The sequence below is a fragment of the Nycticebus coucang genome, chromosome 3 (assembly GCF_027406575.1).
Source record: "Nycticebus coucang isolate mNycCou1 chromosome 3, mNycCou1.pri, whole genome shotgun sequence".
Classification (NCBI taxonomy): domain Eukaryota; kingdom Metazoa; phylum Chordata; class Mammalia; order Primates; family Lorisidae; genus Nycticebus; species Nycticebus coucang.
The window spans coordinates 42,561,571-42,577,905 of record NC_069782.1 but is presented as its reverse complement, the minus strand read 5'-3'; the positions used below and the strand labels follow the sequence as shown (position 1 = coordinate 42,577,905).

The 16,335-nt window shown below is 44.1% G+C and overlaps 1 long non-coding RNA gene across 1 annotated transcript; it reads right to left on the bottom strand.

The window, feature by feature from the left end:
* Nucleotides 1-2,223: 2,223 nt before the first annotated feature.
* LOC128581545 (uncharacterized) lies at nt 2,224-7,243 on the bottom strand. Its single transcript, XR_008378867.1, has 3 exons — nt 7,096-7,243; nt 4,529-6,552; nt 2,224-2,789 (listed from the first exon to the last, which is right to left on the bottom strand). It is a non-coding gene; the product is annotated as an uncharacterized LOC128581545 (long non-coding RNA).
* Between the last annotated feature and the right edge of the window lie 9,092 nt (nt 7,244-16,335).

The window sequence follows — 16,335 nt, the reverse complement described above, 5'->3', positions numbered from 1 at the left end:
CAGGGTGTGTTACCAGGATCCCCCCTTCAGCCTCATGGCACAGCATACTGCAGCAGCTAACATGACAGCGGACAGGGGACAGCCGTGTCACTCCACCCTCTACTGAGGGAAGCTGTCTCCCCTACGTTCATGCATCCGCTTGGAGTGGCCCACACTCTGCAGCTGGTCCAGGCTGCCTCTGAAGTGCCATCTCAGTCTTACAGCCCCACAGGGTGGTGGAGGCTGTTCTGCAGCCGCACTGCTCCCCTCCCAGGTTTCCTCACTGCTTTGTAGGCGTCATTTCCAAGAAGGCTCCCCAATAACACTCCTCTACGCACAGCTCCAGCTCAGAACCTGCATCTTGGGGATCCCATCCTACAACACATCCTTTGGGGAGCAGACACCAAGAAGAGCTTTCCGGAGAAGGTGACAAGACAGAGAAATGCTAAGAGACTTGGAAAGGAGTCACCCAAGTCAGGGAGGGGCCAGACTTCTGCAAAATCAATCTCACTTGACAAGCATATGCAGGATTATGTCTAGCTGGTGGGCTACATCACACTTTGTCAGGCTGCCAAAATTGCTTAGACAGCCAGAGAAAGGACCACTTAATTATTATATCCTGTGAGGAAGCAGCTGGCAGAAGGTTCTAAACATAAGTTTAGAAAAGGAAACTTAAGGCACACTACTATTAGAAACAAAACGAGCCACCAGCGTTTTGAACACAATTGTCTGATTTTCAATGGTTTTGTGTTTTCTGAAAATGCTCATGAAGTTCTTTCCAAAACAGCCAGGCACGGGGGCTCACTCCTGTAATCCTAGCACTTTGGGAGGCCAAGGCAGGTGGATCTCTTGAGCTCAGGAGGTGAAGACCAACCTGAGCAAGAGGGCGATCCCATCTCTACTAAAAAAAAAAAAAAAAAAAAAGGAAAAATTAGCTGGGCGTTGTAGTGGGTGCCTGTAATCCCAGCTACTCTGAAGGTTGAGGCAAGGGGATCACTTATGCCCAAGAGTTTGAGGTTGCTGTGAGCTGTGATGGTGCCATGACATTCTACCCAGTATGACAGAGTGAGACTCTGTCTCAAAAAAAGACAAAAAGAAAGAAATTAGGTCCAAATTTATTCAGCATAAATTATTTTTAAGAATCACCTCAGCCTTTTTTCAGTGTCATTTTCCCAAAAGGTTTATCTGTATAAGACACGTACATCTAAGATATGTATTATATTTATGAAACGTACATAGAAAACACATTCTTATTCTATTTATGCAGTTGTCTTATTCTTTTTATGAAGTTTCCTATACTAGTCAGGTAAATAAAACCATTACAGGTATTTCAAAGAGGGAATTTAATATAGGAAATTGGCCACACAGGGAAAGCTGGGAAAGCAGAGACAGTGGGGAGTGGGATAACCCCGTGATTAGCTGATACTCTTCCTAAGGCCGGGAGAAGGAAATATATAATATAATGTTAACAGAGCCCAGAGTGCAGAGGAGGGGCTAGAACCATGAGGGCTATGGTCCTCAACCCTGGGTCGGACTGGTACCAGCCAAGAAGCACAGCAGGAAGCAAGTGGCAGCCAGTGAGCTTCATTGTGTTTACAGCCCCTCCCCATCACCTGCATTGCCACCTGAGCTCACCTCCTGTCAGGTCCCCCATGCTCCCCACCCCCATCCTTGGAAAAATTGTCTTCCAAGAAACCAGTGCCTGGTGCCAAAAAGGTTAAGGACTGGGATAGGGGACCACCGAAGGGTATTCAGTGCTGGAGGAAGACCCTGATCCAGTGGCTGTTCACTTTTGCTAGAGGGAAGGTGACAGAAGCTGGAAGCAGGAAGCAGATCCTTTCTCCTCTCTTCCTATCTTATCCCCCAACCAGTGCCTCCCCTGGGCACCCCCCAGTCAGCAGCTGGTAAGGGATTCCAGGAAAAACAGTCTGCCGCAGATTATAGACAGTAGACAGCAGAGCACAGAACGGTGGGAATGAAGGCTGCGAAGAGGCCACAGATGACCACCACGTTGGGAAATCTTCCACCACTTAAGAAGTGGGTACACTTTGTTGTTTCCTCCGAGGAGTCGGATGTTTTCATCTGAGCCGCACGAGTCACCCCCACCTGATGAAACATGCATAGAAACCACATTCTTATTCTATTTATGCAGAGTTTACCCTTACAGATTTGAAAATTCCAACCATGATTGCAGTCTCCCTCCCAGCCCCACAACACATCCTTATTACATATTCACAGAACTCTTTGATGTTCAGCAACTGATTTAAGCAGCACACAAATCTTTACTGCAACACAGTCCAACGGTGACTTTGGAATACAAAGGTTAAAAAATAAAAATCAAAATGAGAAATAGCCTGGTACTAAATGTACAAAGAAATTTTCCAAAGCATACAGAGTAATAATTAAGCAGGAGGGACCATCAAGAGAGACCAATAATAAAAAACACCACGCAAACCTGCCAATGATTTATTTGTGTAATCTGAGGCTGACTATAGATTACCTGCATTTTAAAATCTGCATTTCAGCCATATTGATTTCTTCACTCTCCCCAATCAACACACATCCCCAAACTTCCCACATTCATCTTTCTTCTTTGACAACTATCCTCCCAGCCAAGACTTTCCCCTGTGCAAAATATACTCGCCCTTGCTGGGGCACACACAGGTTAAAAAGCATTTTATGCTTACCAAGTCAAGACTCCTTGCCAGCTATCTCCTTTACCTTTGGCACCTTGCATTTTCCTCTGGACTAGGAAGACAGTTGACCCATTTTATAGGTAAGAGTTACAAGTGGAAGAAACCCGATTCAAACTGAATGAAGAGGAAAAAAAGAGAAAAAAATATTGGCTCACCTAATCAGAAAGCTCACAAGGGTGATAACACTCAGGAACAACCGGACCGAGGGCCTTACCTAATGTCATCAGGTTCTCTCTCTCACCCCACCCCCCAACTCCACTATTCTCAGTATGAATTTCACCGTCAAGCTTCTGTGTTTTCATGTAGCACTAGGTATGGCCCGTAGCATCTCCAAACATATATTCTTCCAGTTCAGTGTGTTTGCAGAGTGTTTCTTTCACATATGTCATCAAAATTCCCAGATGTGATTTGCATGCTTGGGTCACACATCCTTGATACAGTCATTATGGTCAGATGATATAATATTTGCTTTGACCAAACTAGGCCATTTTCCTAGCCCCAGAGTTACAGAGATGGGGTGTGTATAGTTCCTCGAAGAAAACCAAAGTGATATTAGCAATAAAGGGAAATGGGTACGGGACAGACAAAGCCACTGACAGCTGCTCTGACCACTGGTACCTCCAGCCCTATGAGGAGGAACATTGTAAGCACAGACCACAAACGCAGCCTGATCATTCTTCCTTTCACTACAAACTATTAGGAAGGAAATTTTGAAAGTGTACAACTCCTTTTAATTATCTGAAAACATCCATTCATCTTCCTATTTTTTAAACATGAGAATCAATCTGATGTATTTTTTAAACAGATGCCTTTAAGAAAAAAAAAAAGATGCCTTTTTAAAAAAGGATTAAGACCATATCACATTTCACAGTTGCCAGTTTGGTTAAGTGGAAGATTCTACCAAAATACACTGCCTTGGCCGTGCCCATAGCTCAGTGGGTAGGGCGCTGGCCACATACACCCAGCCTGGGCCAGCTGAACAACAATGACAACTACAACAAAAAAATAGCCAGGCATTGTAGTGGGCGCCTGTAGTCCCAGCTACTGAGGCTGAGGCAAGAGAATCACTTAAGTCTAAGACTTTGAGGTTGCTGTGAGCTGTGATGCCACAGCACTCTACAGGAGGCAAGAAAGTGAGACAAGGAAGGAAGGGTGGACATAGTGAGACTCTGTCTAAAAAAAAAATACACTGCCTTGGGTGTGGCACATGGTGTGTGCACAGCCGCTCCCCTGTGGGCGTGGCAGTGTTACTGACTACCGCCTGCCTGGGGAGGACAGTGTCCGGGCCGGAACCTGAATCTCCAGACTCGGGAGCACTTACCCCCTTCACTACCCCAGGCAGCTCTGTTAGAAAATCAGTGACGTGAGAAAAACACTGGGGGAAAGCAGGGAGCCCAGGAGGAGGGAGTCTCCAGACAGATAACACGTCCAGATGTGACACTTCCCTGGGTGTCGCCTTCGCATCAAACCCTGTACACGCTCACGGCCTTAGTCCTTGTGGGAAATATGTTCTCTGTCACATCTTCTCTTCTCTGCATCTGTCTGTTTGCCAATTCATCTGTCCTGCTGTCCTTCCTTTTTTCCCCAATTTTTTAAATATGTAAAAACTATCTGTAGCTCACAGACCACACAAACACAGGCCGCTTACAGCTTGCTGGCTAGATTCACATCACGTCACTCTGCTTCTTGAAAACCTTCTGTGCTTCTTATTCTGCACACATTAATGTTTAAATTCTTGGGCATCGCAGGAGTGCTAACGGCCACCCCCAGGTATTAACCGTTTCCCCTTCTCTCAAATTCTGCCCCATTTTCTAGCTACACAATTTTCTGGAAAAGCTGTGTGCTCTCCTCACCTCTTTGCGCCTTTATAACGCTGTCCCTTGCACCCCAGTTTCCCTGTAAAATCCTTCCGGCTGCTGAGAGGAGGAGAGGAGAGGGGAGGCACACCATCTAGGGAAGGAAAGCCATTATTTCAAGATGCGATGTGCCGTCACTCTGAAGTGCAAGCCTAAGTTCTCGGTGAAGTTCATTACTGCTGTGTTCTTCTGTCTCACAAATGGTTCATTCTATTTCCAAATGCCTCTGACCCTTAACAGAGCAGACAGCAATGATCTTTAGAGAGCAACAATGCCTGAAAGACTCACCAATTTCCTTGAACATATTGTAGATTTTTTTTTTAATTCTGTGGAGACTGAATACACTTCAGAATGCGTAAGCAATGTTTTCTCCAGCAAATGTGAGATGGTCAGAGGCTTTCTGAATTATAAAAAGGAATCAGAAGACAGGTCCCTAACTAATCTCCTGTCAGTGTCATAGTTGGGTCATTTTCTCACATTTCCCTAAAAATATGTCCTGCTGGGCTGCTGCTTGTAGCCAGGACTCAGGCCCAGGTGACTCAAATTGGGCAGGTGTGGGACAGTAATTATGAGCTGAGGGACTCACTAACCTTTGCTCCACCCTGGCCAGGCGCGGAGCAGACACCATCAGGGCAGCTTTGCCTGAAACCCCAGAAGCCACGGTGACTTACACTCACCCAGGCCCGCATTTTTGCACGGAGAAGATTCTGCTCCTTAGGAAGACATATGCCCTCTCTGCCTACTGTGTTACCACCCACTCTGCTCTAAATGCTAATTCTTTGATTGGAAGTCTATAAAACAGACTGAGGTGGGGTCACTCGGGGTCTGCTGTAGAGTGAATTTTATGTACCCTCCAAATGTGGATGTTGAAGTCTTAACCTGCAGTATCTCAGAATGTGACTATAATTAGGATAAGATGAGGCCCTTAGGCCAGGCTCCAGTCCGGTCTGACCATATCCTTACAACAAGAGGAGATGTGGGTACACAGGAGGACACGGGGGCGGTGTGCGCAGAGCAGCATGGCAGTGGCCCTCTGCAAGCCCAGGACAGAGGCCTCAGACAAAACCAAACCCGCCAGCACCTTGATCTTGGATTTCCAACCTCCAGAATTGTGGGAAAATTAATTTCTGTGTTTACACCACCCAGTTATGGTATTTTGCTGGGGTATCCCTTCCAAACATAGATAGAATTCAAAATGCTTCAACGCACATGGACGTGGCTCTCTAGGACTGCACATCCGGCCTCTCCAACCTTCTTGACACAGGGCATGCTCCCTCTTTCCAACCCAATCCTGCTGCCCTCCCCCGCATGCTCTTCCCCGCCCTTCCTCTCTCCTCTCCTCACACCATGTACCCACACCCAGTCCACACCCTCTGTCCCTGGGGATGACGTTCTCCAGAACCCCAGGCTCTTTGCAGTTCCCACGAGTGATGTGCACCTGTCCTTGGCCTCAGATGCACGTTGTATTGAGCAGGGTTCTCTGGAAAAACAGAACCAACAAAATGTGCGAACATACACAGATTTATTTGAAGAAATTGGCTCCTTCAAGTGTAGAGGGTTAGCAAATCTGAAGTCTGATGGGGTGGGCTGGCAAGCTCAGATTCAAATTGCAGTTTGAGTCCAAAGGCAGTCAGCTGACAGAGTTCCTAACCCAGGAGAGGTTGGCCTTAGTTCTATTTAAGCCTTCAACTTACTGAAGATGCCCACTCACCTTACGGAAGATAACCTGCTTTACTCAAAGACCACTGATTTAACTGTTAATCTCATTCAAAACACCATCACAGAAACATCCAGAACAAAGTGTGGCCAAACATCTGGGCATCCTGGTCCAGCCAAGGTAACAGATAAAATTAACTATGACACGTCATCCTTGTGCTAAGCTGCCATGCCTTATTCTCAGAGAACTGATTAGAAGGACAATGTCCAATGTGATAGCTACATGGGGCTATGGAGCATTCGAAATGAGGCTAGTTCAAGTTCAGCTGTGCTGTATGGGTAGGATACACACCAGCTTTCATAAACTAGAAACGAAAGCAGAAAATACCTCATTAATGATTTTTTACATTGATTTCTCCAGGAAATGATAATTTGGGAAGTATATTGAGTGCCTTGGCTTCCCATAGCTGCCATACGAATTATTTAAATTATCATAAACTTAGTGGCTTACGTAGTTTTGAGCGACTGTGTTATGGCCCATTATTTCACTTCCAAGAAACACCGTCCACAGTGTCCTTTCTGATCATGTTTTAATTTGCCAGGTTTAGGGGTGTTGCTAGGAGGGCTTCATTTTATTCCATCTGGGCAGATTTTACATTTCTTGATTTTTGTGTATCTTAAAAGTTTCATAATGACCCACATAAAACAATACATGTATTTATCTTGCCTTTATGTAATTCAGATGTCTGACGCGGGTCTCACTGGGCTAAGATCACAGTGTCAGCAAGGCTGCATTCCTTCAGAAAGCTCCACGTGAGAATCTGCGTCACTGCCTTATCCAGATTCTGGAGGTCGCCTTCCTTGGCCCCTTGCTCTATGTTCAAAGCCAGCAATATCTCCTCTCTTACCTTCCTCCAAGCGGGACCAGAGATTGGGCCCACTTATCCAATCAGGACAGTCTCTTCATCTCAGAGTCCTTCACTGTAATCACATCTGCAAAGTCGCATTGCCAGGAAGAGATACAGTCACACTTCAGTGATCTTGGACATCCTTGGAGCCATTATTCTGCCTATTACATTGGATCAAATAAAATATACTGTTGAGATCAATTTCACTTTTTTTTGAAACTTTTCTTCAGGGGCACCTAAAAAATTTTAAACTGCATGTGTGGCTGGTGTTTGTGGCTTTTCATAGATTTCTCCTGGGTGATACTGGATTAGAAATTGAGAAACAGAGATTAAGGGACTTGCCAAAAGTTATGGATCAAGTGAAAAATGATAATAAGAACATTGAAGTGAGTCAGAGATCAGACCTCTTCTGTTTCCATACTCATCCTGGGTGATCTCATCCTAATGACTTTAATGCTATTTGCATGATGACGACTCCGTTTTCATCTTCAGCCCAGACCTTGGCCTTGAGCTCCAGCTTCATGTACCTAACTGCCTGTTCCACGTGGATGTCTTACAGGCATCTTGAGAGAATTCGCCTTCAAACTGAACACTTGCTTTTCTCCAGCTTCACGGCCATTGGAACCCTCACTGTCTTTTTCCATTTCCTGACCCACAGTCAACGTATCAGCAAGTTATATCAGCCCTGCCTTTGAAATAGATCATCCAACATCTAATTATTCTCAGCACCTCCACCCCTCCCACCTTTCAAGTTGCCTTTCCCAGCAATTAATGCAACAGCTTAAGCACTATGCTTTCAACCTTCTCCCCCCTCCATTTATTTGTAATACAGCAGTCAGAGTTATCATGTTAAAACATACAGACGATGTCCTTCCTCACCTTAAAGGTTCCCAGTGGTTTTCCATCTCACTCGGAAGAAAAGCCAAATCCTTTACCAGGTTTCTACATGGCCTCACATGGTCTGGCCTCTGGCTACTGTTTTGCCGCATCTCCCACCATTATCTCGTTGGCTTGCTCCACCCCGGTCACACTTCCCTCCCACATTCCTCAGATATAGCAAAAAGGCCATTCCAGGGCCTCTACTTCAAAAGCCATCTCCAAAGAGCCCCACTGATAACCCATTCACTTTTTTAGGTCATTGATTAAATATCAACTTACCAGCATCTCCGATCCATCGCTGTCTATGCTCCTACCCTGCTTTAGTTCTATCCGTAAAACATCACTATCTGACATACTATTTGCTTGTTTATCTGTTTATCGCCTGGTTCTCCTCAAAGATACCCAGGGAGACTGAGTCTTTCATCTGCAGAATGTACATTCCTGTATCTTGTGCATCAAGAACTGCCTGGCACATTGTAAGCATTCAATAAATACTGACCAAAAATATATGAACTGTTTGACTCAGAAAGAATTAGTAATGTTATTCTGAATAATTAAGAATAGGCTAGATACCCATGACTTTAATTTTACTTTTGCCAGAAATGCATCATTTAGTTGGGCAGATATTGTAAAGACAATTTGCCAACCATGTTAGCCAATTTCAATGGAAGAATCTTATCCTTCAAAGAGCTAGTGGTTTCAAATCTTAGTCGCCCTGTTGCCATTCAAAATCAGTTTTCCTTCCATGGATAATTGTTTAAAACTAGTCTTTAGAACTGGCAGAAGACAAATGCAGATAATTGCTGTAACAATAAATGGAAAAGCAGCAAAAATTACTGATTTTTTTTCAGTTCATTTAACCCCTAATCAACTGTCAAACAAAACATCCTTCCCAACTGACAACCTCACTTAGCAAGCTGAAGAGTCTGCTTTTCCAGCTTCCTGTCACACTGCAAGTCTCAGAAAGCAAGCTAATTACTCACCACTTATGCAGAATGGGAACGGGGGCATGATATTTTCTTATTACTGTACAACTCTATTTCCCTATTGGCTAATTCTTTTGGAGGTGTTGATCAAACTTTCAAATTTCATTTTTTCCTCATCCCCTACAGATACCAGATGTTTATGACTTCGGCATGAACTCTTCTTTTGCTTAATTTTTCTTAAAATCACACTGCACTTAACATTATTGTCTATGCGTGGTTATTGTCATATTGAAGAAACTACTGAATTATTAATAGCCTTCATCTTCTTTCCCTGAAACCTTGAGCTGATGTCTACATTTTTACCCAATGAATTACCAGTCTTATGATCCAAAAAAACATTGAAAAGTTGAAGAAACTGTTCTACTGAATTACTTTAAAAATTACAAGGAGGCTCAGTGCCTATAGCTCAAGCGACTAAGGCGCCAGCCACATACACCAAAGCTGGCAGGTTTGAATCCAGCCCGGGCCTGCCAAACACCAATGACAACTACAACCAAAAAATAGCCGGGCATTGTGGTGGGTACCTGTGGTCCCAGCTACTTGAGAGGCTGAGGCAAGAGAATCGCTTAAGCCCAGGAATCGGACGTTGCTGTGACCTGTGATCCCATGGTACTCTACCCAGGGCAATAGCTCAGGGCTCTGTCTCAAAAAAAATAATAATAAAAATTAAAATTACAAGGAAATCAGACCCAAGAAGAGTATCACAAAATTGAAAACTAATATCATCATAATTCATAAGTTAAGACAGTACCAACTTTTGTTCTACCAAATATTAAAAAGTTAAATAGTCATCATATTACACAATTATACATATTACATATTAACCAATGGAATAGAAGAGAAAGTCCAGGCAGAGACCAAAGTATATATGAGAATTCTGTTACTAGACCAAATCCAAACTTTAATAAAACAATTTGTTCTGTAAAACTTGGATTTAGTCAAAAGGTCATACTCAAGAATCCAGAACGCCCCAGGTTCCCCACCCCAATCTAGTACATGAGAAAGTAGCTATTTCAGTAGATTTTTGAGAGTGTTATATAACTGTTCAATACTTAATAAAACAAAAGATTTACTTTCTACTTCAGTTAAAAAAGCTTTGGCTGGGTGGCGCCTGTGGCTCAGTGAGTCGGGTGCCGGCCCCATATGCCAAGGGTGGCGGGTTCAAACCCAGCCCCGGCCAAACTGCAACAAAAAAATAGCCAGGCGTTGTGGCGGGCGCCTGTAGTCCCAGCTGCTCAGGAGGCTGAGGCAAGAGAATCGCGTAAGCCCAAAAGTTAGAGGTTGCTGTGAGCCGTGTGACGCCACGGCACTCTACCGAGGGCAGTACAGTGAGACTCTGTCTCTACAAAAAAAAAAAAAAAGCTTTGGCTACAAATAACAAAACAACAAAATCTAACAGAAGCTTAAAACATAAGGATGTTGCATTTTATTTATTTTTTTATTAAGTTAAATACACATAGACATGAATATATTTATGCATATGTGGGGTACAATGTGCTAAAAAGTGATCCCATTTCACTATGCTCAAGAGACCTGAACAGAAGCTTCTCCGAAGAAGACAGGCGCATGGCCTACAGACACATGAAAAAATGCTCATCTTCTTTAATCATCAGAGAAATGCAAATCAAAACCACTGTGAGATACCATCTAACTCCAATAAGAGTAGCCCACATAACAAAATTCCAAAACTACAGATGTTCCTGGATGTGGAGAAAAGGGAACACTTCTGCACTGCTGGTAGGAATGCAAACTAATACGTTCCTTTTGGAAAGAAGTTTGGAGAACACTCAGGGATCTAAAAATTGACCTGCCGTTGGATCCTGCAATTCCTCTACTAGGAGTATATCCAAAAGACCAAAAATCACTTTGCAAAAAAGATATTTGCACCAGATTATTCATTGCTGCTCAATTTGTAATAGCCAAGACATGGACGAAGGATGTTGCATTTTAGATAATATAAAGTTCAAAACCAGAAAGTCCCAGGATCAGCTTCATCCCGGAAGCTTGTGTTCAGGTGCCTGGACACTGAGTCCTCCCTTTTCACCAGCCTCACTCAGAGGGTGGCTTTTGTCCCTGGGCTTGTTGCCTCATGATGCAAGATGGCTGTCAGAACTGCAGAGGTCAAGTCCTCACCTACCAGAGGCGAAAGGTGCAAAGGCGGTCCAGGAGACAGAGGGAGATAGAGAGAGAGAGAGAGAGAGAGAAAGAGAAAGAGAGACCGGGAGACAGGGGAGAGATCGCCTTTACCACCTTTTCCCTTCCATCAGGGAGTAACATTGTTTTCTCCGAAGCCTCCCAGAAGAAATTCTCTTGTATCTTACGGCTCACTGGCCATGCTAAATCTTTGAACATTCCTTATTGCAGAGGAGGCAGGTTAAATCAGAATCTGACTTTTTCATCTCTACAATGAGAGATGGACAAGGAAAAAGAGGGTTGGAAATGGATATTGGATACCAAATAAGACCCTCAATCAGATACAGCAAATACCTGGTTCTGGCCATCGTGAAAGTAAAAAATCTACCTTCTCTACCACCTCCTCCTCCATCATATAAAAACTTAGTCCTATGGGGGGAAAATCCTGTTAAAGCTGCCAGAGAACTTAATTTCTCTTACTTGTTTTCTAAATTTCTCCCTTATATGTCTTTATATCCTTTGTATTTGAGAATTTAGTTGTTTTTACTGATTTCTGATTTACTGTTTAAATTTCTACTCTTGATTTTTGGGGGATAGTGAAATCACAGGTACATCTTTTTCACTTTTATTTAGGTTTTGTTTCTATTACTATGTTTAGATATTTAAAAGTAACAAGGTAAAAAAAAAGAAGATGTATCTAATGGGAAGTAATAGTCAAATTCACTCGGATACAATCCTAGATGTTCGTACTCAAAGGTTCTTTTAATATTTGACCCTGTATTAAAGTTATTTTTTATATACTACTCATCTCCAGCTGACTACATTCCAAATATATGTCTAGAAAAAAGAACACATTCTCTACCTGAGCTTTTTGAGAGCAGGGACTTTTTCTTTTCATTTTATTTAACAAAAGCAATTATTGAGTGCTTAAAAGTACCAGGCACTGGGTAATGTGCTTTTATAACCTGAACAAAAGGGATACAGTTTGTCCCAAAAACAAGTTTGGATGAGGGGATTGTGTTTTGTTTCTTTGTATCCGTGGTTCTCAAACATGCCAGGAATCATGGGCAGTGGACAAATGTTGGCTAAACTAATCACTCATTGAATTGAATGCCAGGGCCTTGGTTCCAGCATCCTCAAATCCTTAAGGCATGATCTAATCAGCCATCCTGGTTCCATTCATTGTTTCACTCCACCTACACATTTTCCAGCACCCTGGTCTGCAAGACAAGAAACACAAACTATGTTAACAAATCACTGCAAAATGGGTGGGAGAGTTAAGAGATCTTAGTTCTGGGGCAGCGCCTGTGGCTCAGTCGGTAGGGCGGCGCCTGTGGCTCAGTCGGTAGGGCGCCGGTCCCATATACCGAGGGTGGTGGGTTCAAACCCAGCCCCGGCTGAACTGCAACCAAAAAATGGCCGGGCGTTGTGGTGGGCGCCTGTGGTCCCAGCTACTCGGGAGGCTGAGGCAAGAGAATTGCTTAAGCCCAGGAGTTGGAGGTTGCTGTGAGCTGTGTGATGCCACGGCACTCTACCGAGGGCCATAAAGTGAGACTCTGTCTCTACTAAAAAAAAAAAAAAGAGATCTTAGTTTTTTATGTGTAACTTTAATGCTATATAAATTCTCCTATTTTGCTAACACTCATATGCTACATGTACCCACCATCCCACTGGAGTTATTTGTTCCAGTCGTATTAATTTTTGTCATAAATCTAACGATGGAGGGCTTCTGGGTATTTAGGTCCACGTTGTACTTTCAAGCTATATGTGCTGTTTTCATCATTTGTCCCTGGTGGCCCAGTAAGCACGCCTCTCCACCTGTGTCATAGCTTCATCATCTTCAAGGCTCCAGCTAACCACACCATTGTCTACTCCTTTCCTTCTTCAAGTTCTTACAAAAAGCAGAAATTATGAGGAACTTCAACGCCTATGGAGACCACCATCTTCACCTGCAGCCCAGAACAGCCCAGTTTTCTACCTCTTTTGCTTTCTCTGTGCCTTCCAGGACACTAAAAAATCAGAACATTGGGTGGTGCCTGTGGCTCAAAGGTGTAGGGTGCTGGCCCCATATGCCAGAGGTGGCAGGTTCAAACCCAGCCCTGGCCAAAAGCTGAAAAAAAAAAAAAAAAAAAAATCAGAATATTTTTGTGCTTTGTGGTGTACCATATGTCACCTAGGCCCTGTTCATTCTTTTTTATTCTTTTTCATTGGGGGTCTGATTGGATTATTTTAAAAGACCTGTCTTCAAGTTCTAAGATTCTTTCTTCTGCTTGATGTAGTCTATTTAGGAAATTTTTAAATGTATTTTGTATTTCATTCAGTGAGTTCTTCAGTTCCAGAATTTCTGTTTGGTTTTCTTTTATGACATATTTGTCTTTATTAAGTTACTTTCTCATGCCCTAAATTGTTTTTCTGATTTTTTTTATATTGCTTTTCAGAGTTCTCTTACATCTCACTGAGCTTTTTTAATATCAGCATTTGAATTCCTTTTCCAGGTTTTTCAAATTTCCTTTTGATTGGGACATGTTGCTGGAGAATTATTGTATTTCCTTGGAAGTATCATACTTCTTTCCTTTTGCATGTTTTCTGTGTCCTTACATTTATATCTGCTCATCTGGAGTAATAGTCACTTCTTCCACTTTTCTGAATTTGCTTTCATACGGGAGGACTTTTTCCTGAAGCTGTATCTATGATGTTGGTTGAGTAGGGCTCCTACCAATATCACAGAACGGGCTGGCTTTGACTCTGAATGTGTACAGTGATCTAGTCTCCATCTGATTTCTGAGGCTGTAAATAGCATCAGTGGTGTCTATGATTTCATCAATGGCTTAGACTATTGCTGTTAGTGGAAGCTGTGGTGAAGTTTTCCTGGGGTCTGAGCTGCCAGGTAGGGCAGTTTTTGAGCCCCGTTGGTGGAAGCAATAGGCCAGGCAATCCTGTCCTTGGGCCCTCTGGTACTCTGGAATCGGTGTTAGCAGGTCCAAGCAGGCTTATTCTTGGCCCTCTACATGGCTTACTCAGTCACCAGGGTTGACAACGGTGAGCAGGGCCAGGGGGAAGTTTTTCAATCAGTAGATGTGGCATGTGCAGTGGTGGGACAGCCCTCTGGGACTCAAGTGATCCATGCTGGCATTGGCCATGGCTGCAATGGGCTGGGCAACCCAGTCCCCAGAACCACAGATGGTGCATCTGGGTGGATGCCAGCTACAGTGTCAGTGGTAGGTTTAATGGGCCCTACCTCAGACCCTGGGAGGAGGGCTTAGGCGCCCTGGTGATGGAATGAGCTGGGCAATCCCCAGGCCACTAGACTGTGACAAGAGGATGGAGCTAGGCTGAGTTGACCTGTCCTTAGGTCCGCTGATGATATGTGCTAACACGGATGTGGTAGGAGGGAAGAGGGGGATCCTCAGACCACCATTGTAAGGCTACTGTGGGAGCAGCAATGGCTGTGCTGTGGCCCTACTATTGAGGAGCATGGGAGGGGCCCTGGGCAGGTGGATGGAGGGTGCCTGCTTTGCTCATGCCTTAACAACATTACAGCCCACACCACAGCAGTGGGGCTGCAGGTGGTGGTATTTGTCCTTGGGTCATGTGAAAATGCACAGCCACCCCTATGCTGGTGGGGAGGTCACTGCCAGTGACTCCCATTTTGACCCTGGTGGCAGTAGCTGTGGATGGAGCATGTCAATATGGCTTCTGGAATGAGGAGATGCAGGGTCTATTGAGCTCCAGGGCAGAATGCAACCTGACGGGGGCTGGGCTCTCAATGTGGCACCATGCTGCCTCTACCTAGGACACAGGGGTTTATTTTCATGGGACTCAGCATGAGCTCCCTCTCTGGAGCAATGCTAGTCCTGGTCTGTTAGTCCCAGGCCTATGAGGCTATAGAGGGTCTCCCGTGGAGGGGACTGTAGAGTCTGCGGTGGGAATATGGACAACTGTGGTCTCTCGTGTACCCTTTCCCTGCATTATGGAGCCTCTCCTGGCCTTCATTATTTCCCATCATTCCTCTGTTGAACTCCAGAGTCCTCCCTTAGACAGCCGACGTGTGATTATCTACTGTTTGGGTCCATCTTGGTGGAACAGGAGAATGTCAGATGCCTCCACTCAGCCATTTGAAGCCCTTCTTTGGCCAGTTTTTCTAGATATATCTATTCTTCTATTTCAAACTAATATGAGCATACAAGTGTTTAGGTTATATTATTTTCAATTCTAAGGTAAAGTTCAAGTTGTAGTTGGGCTCTTCACCCAGAGAGCGTGCTGAACACCCTCACATTGTGCACATTAGGTGAGATCCCACCAATCGCCCTCCCTCCTTCCTGAGTATATCTATTTTTACAAATCAGTTACCAGAGCAACCATTGCACAGTATATATTTTATATTCATTTTTTTCTTCTACCTTTACAAAACAAAGGTTCAATGATGAAATATGCTCAGCTAAAAATGCTCACTTACCTTGTCTTGTGGCCGTGGGAGCAAGTTTTAGCTAAATAGATCTAAGCAGAAGTAACTAGGTTATGGCTTCCAGGGAAAGTATGTAAGAGGTACTAATTCTACTGATGTGCCTCTTTAGACTTTCACCCTCTGTTCCTGTATTTTCTGAAACAAAGATGTGATGTCGTGGCGGTGCCTGTGGCTCAAAGAGTAGGGCACGGGCCCCATATGCCAGAGGTGGTGGGTTCAAACCCAGCCCTGGCCCAAAACTGCAAAACAAACAAACAAAAAAACAAAGACATGATGCCTAAGGTGCACCAGCATCTTACAACCAGGAGGCTGAAGGATGCGTGCTTCAGGAAGGGGAGCACGAAGAGAGGGCAGCCTGCATCCCATATGCCATTATTGGGCTGCCCTACTCTCTAGACTTCTTTTGCTAGAGAAAAATAAACTTTTTGTAAAGCTATGCCATTATTTGTCATTTTTTGTTGTTGTTGCTTTTGAGACAAAATCTTACTGTCACCCCATAGAGTACAGAGGTGTCATCATAGCTCACAGCAACCTTGAACTCCTGCGTTCAAGCAATCCTCCTGCCTCAGCCTCCCAAGTAGCTAGAACTATAGGCATGTGCCACAAGGCTGGGCTAATTTTTCCTATTTAGTAGAAATGGGGTCTCACTCTTGCTCAGGCTGGTCTTGAACTCTTAGCCTCAAGCAATCCTTCTGCTTTCTCCTGGCCTCCCAGAGTACAGGTATGAGTCACCACATCTGGCCTCAAGTTTTCTTTGAATTTTAGCCAACAGTCACA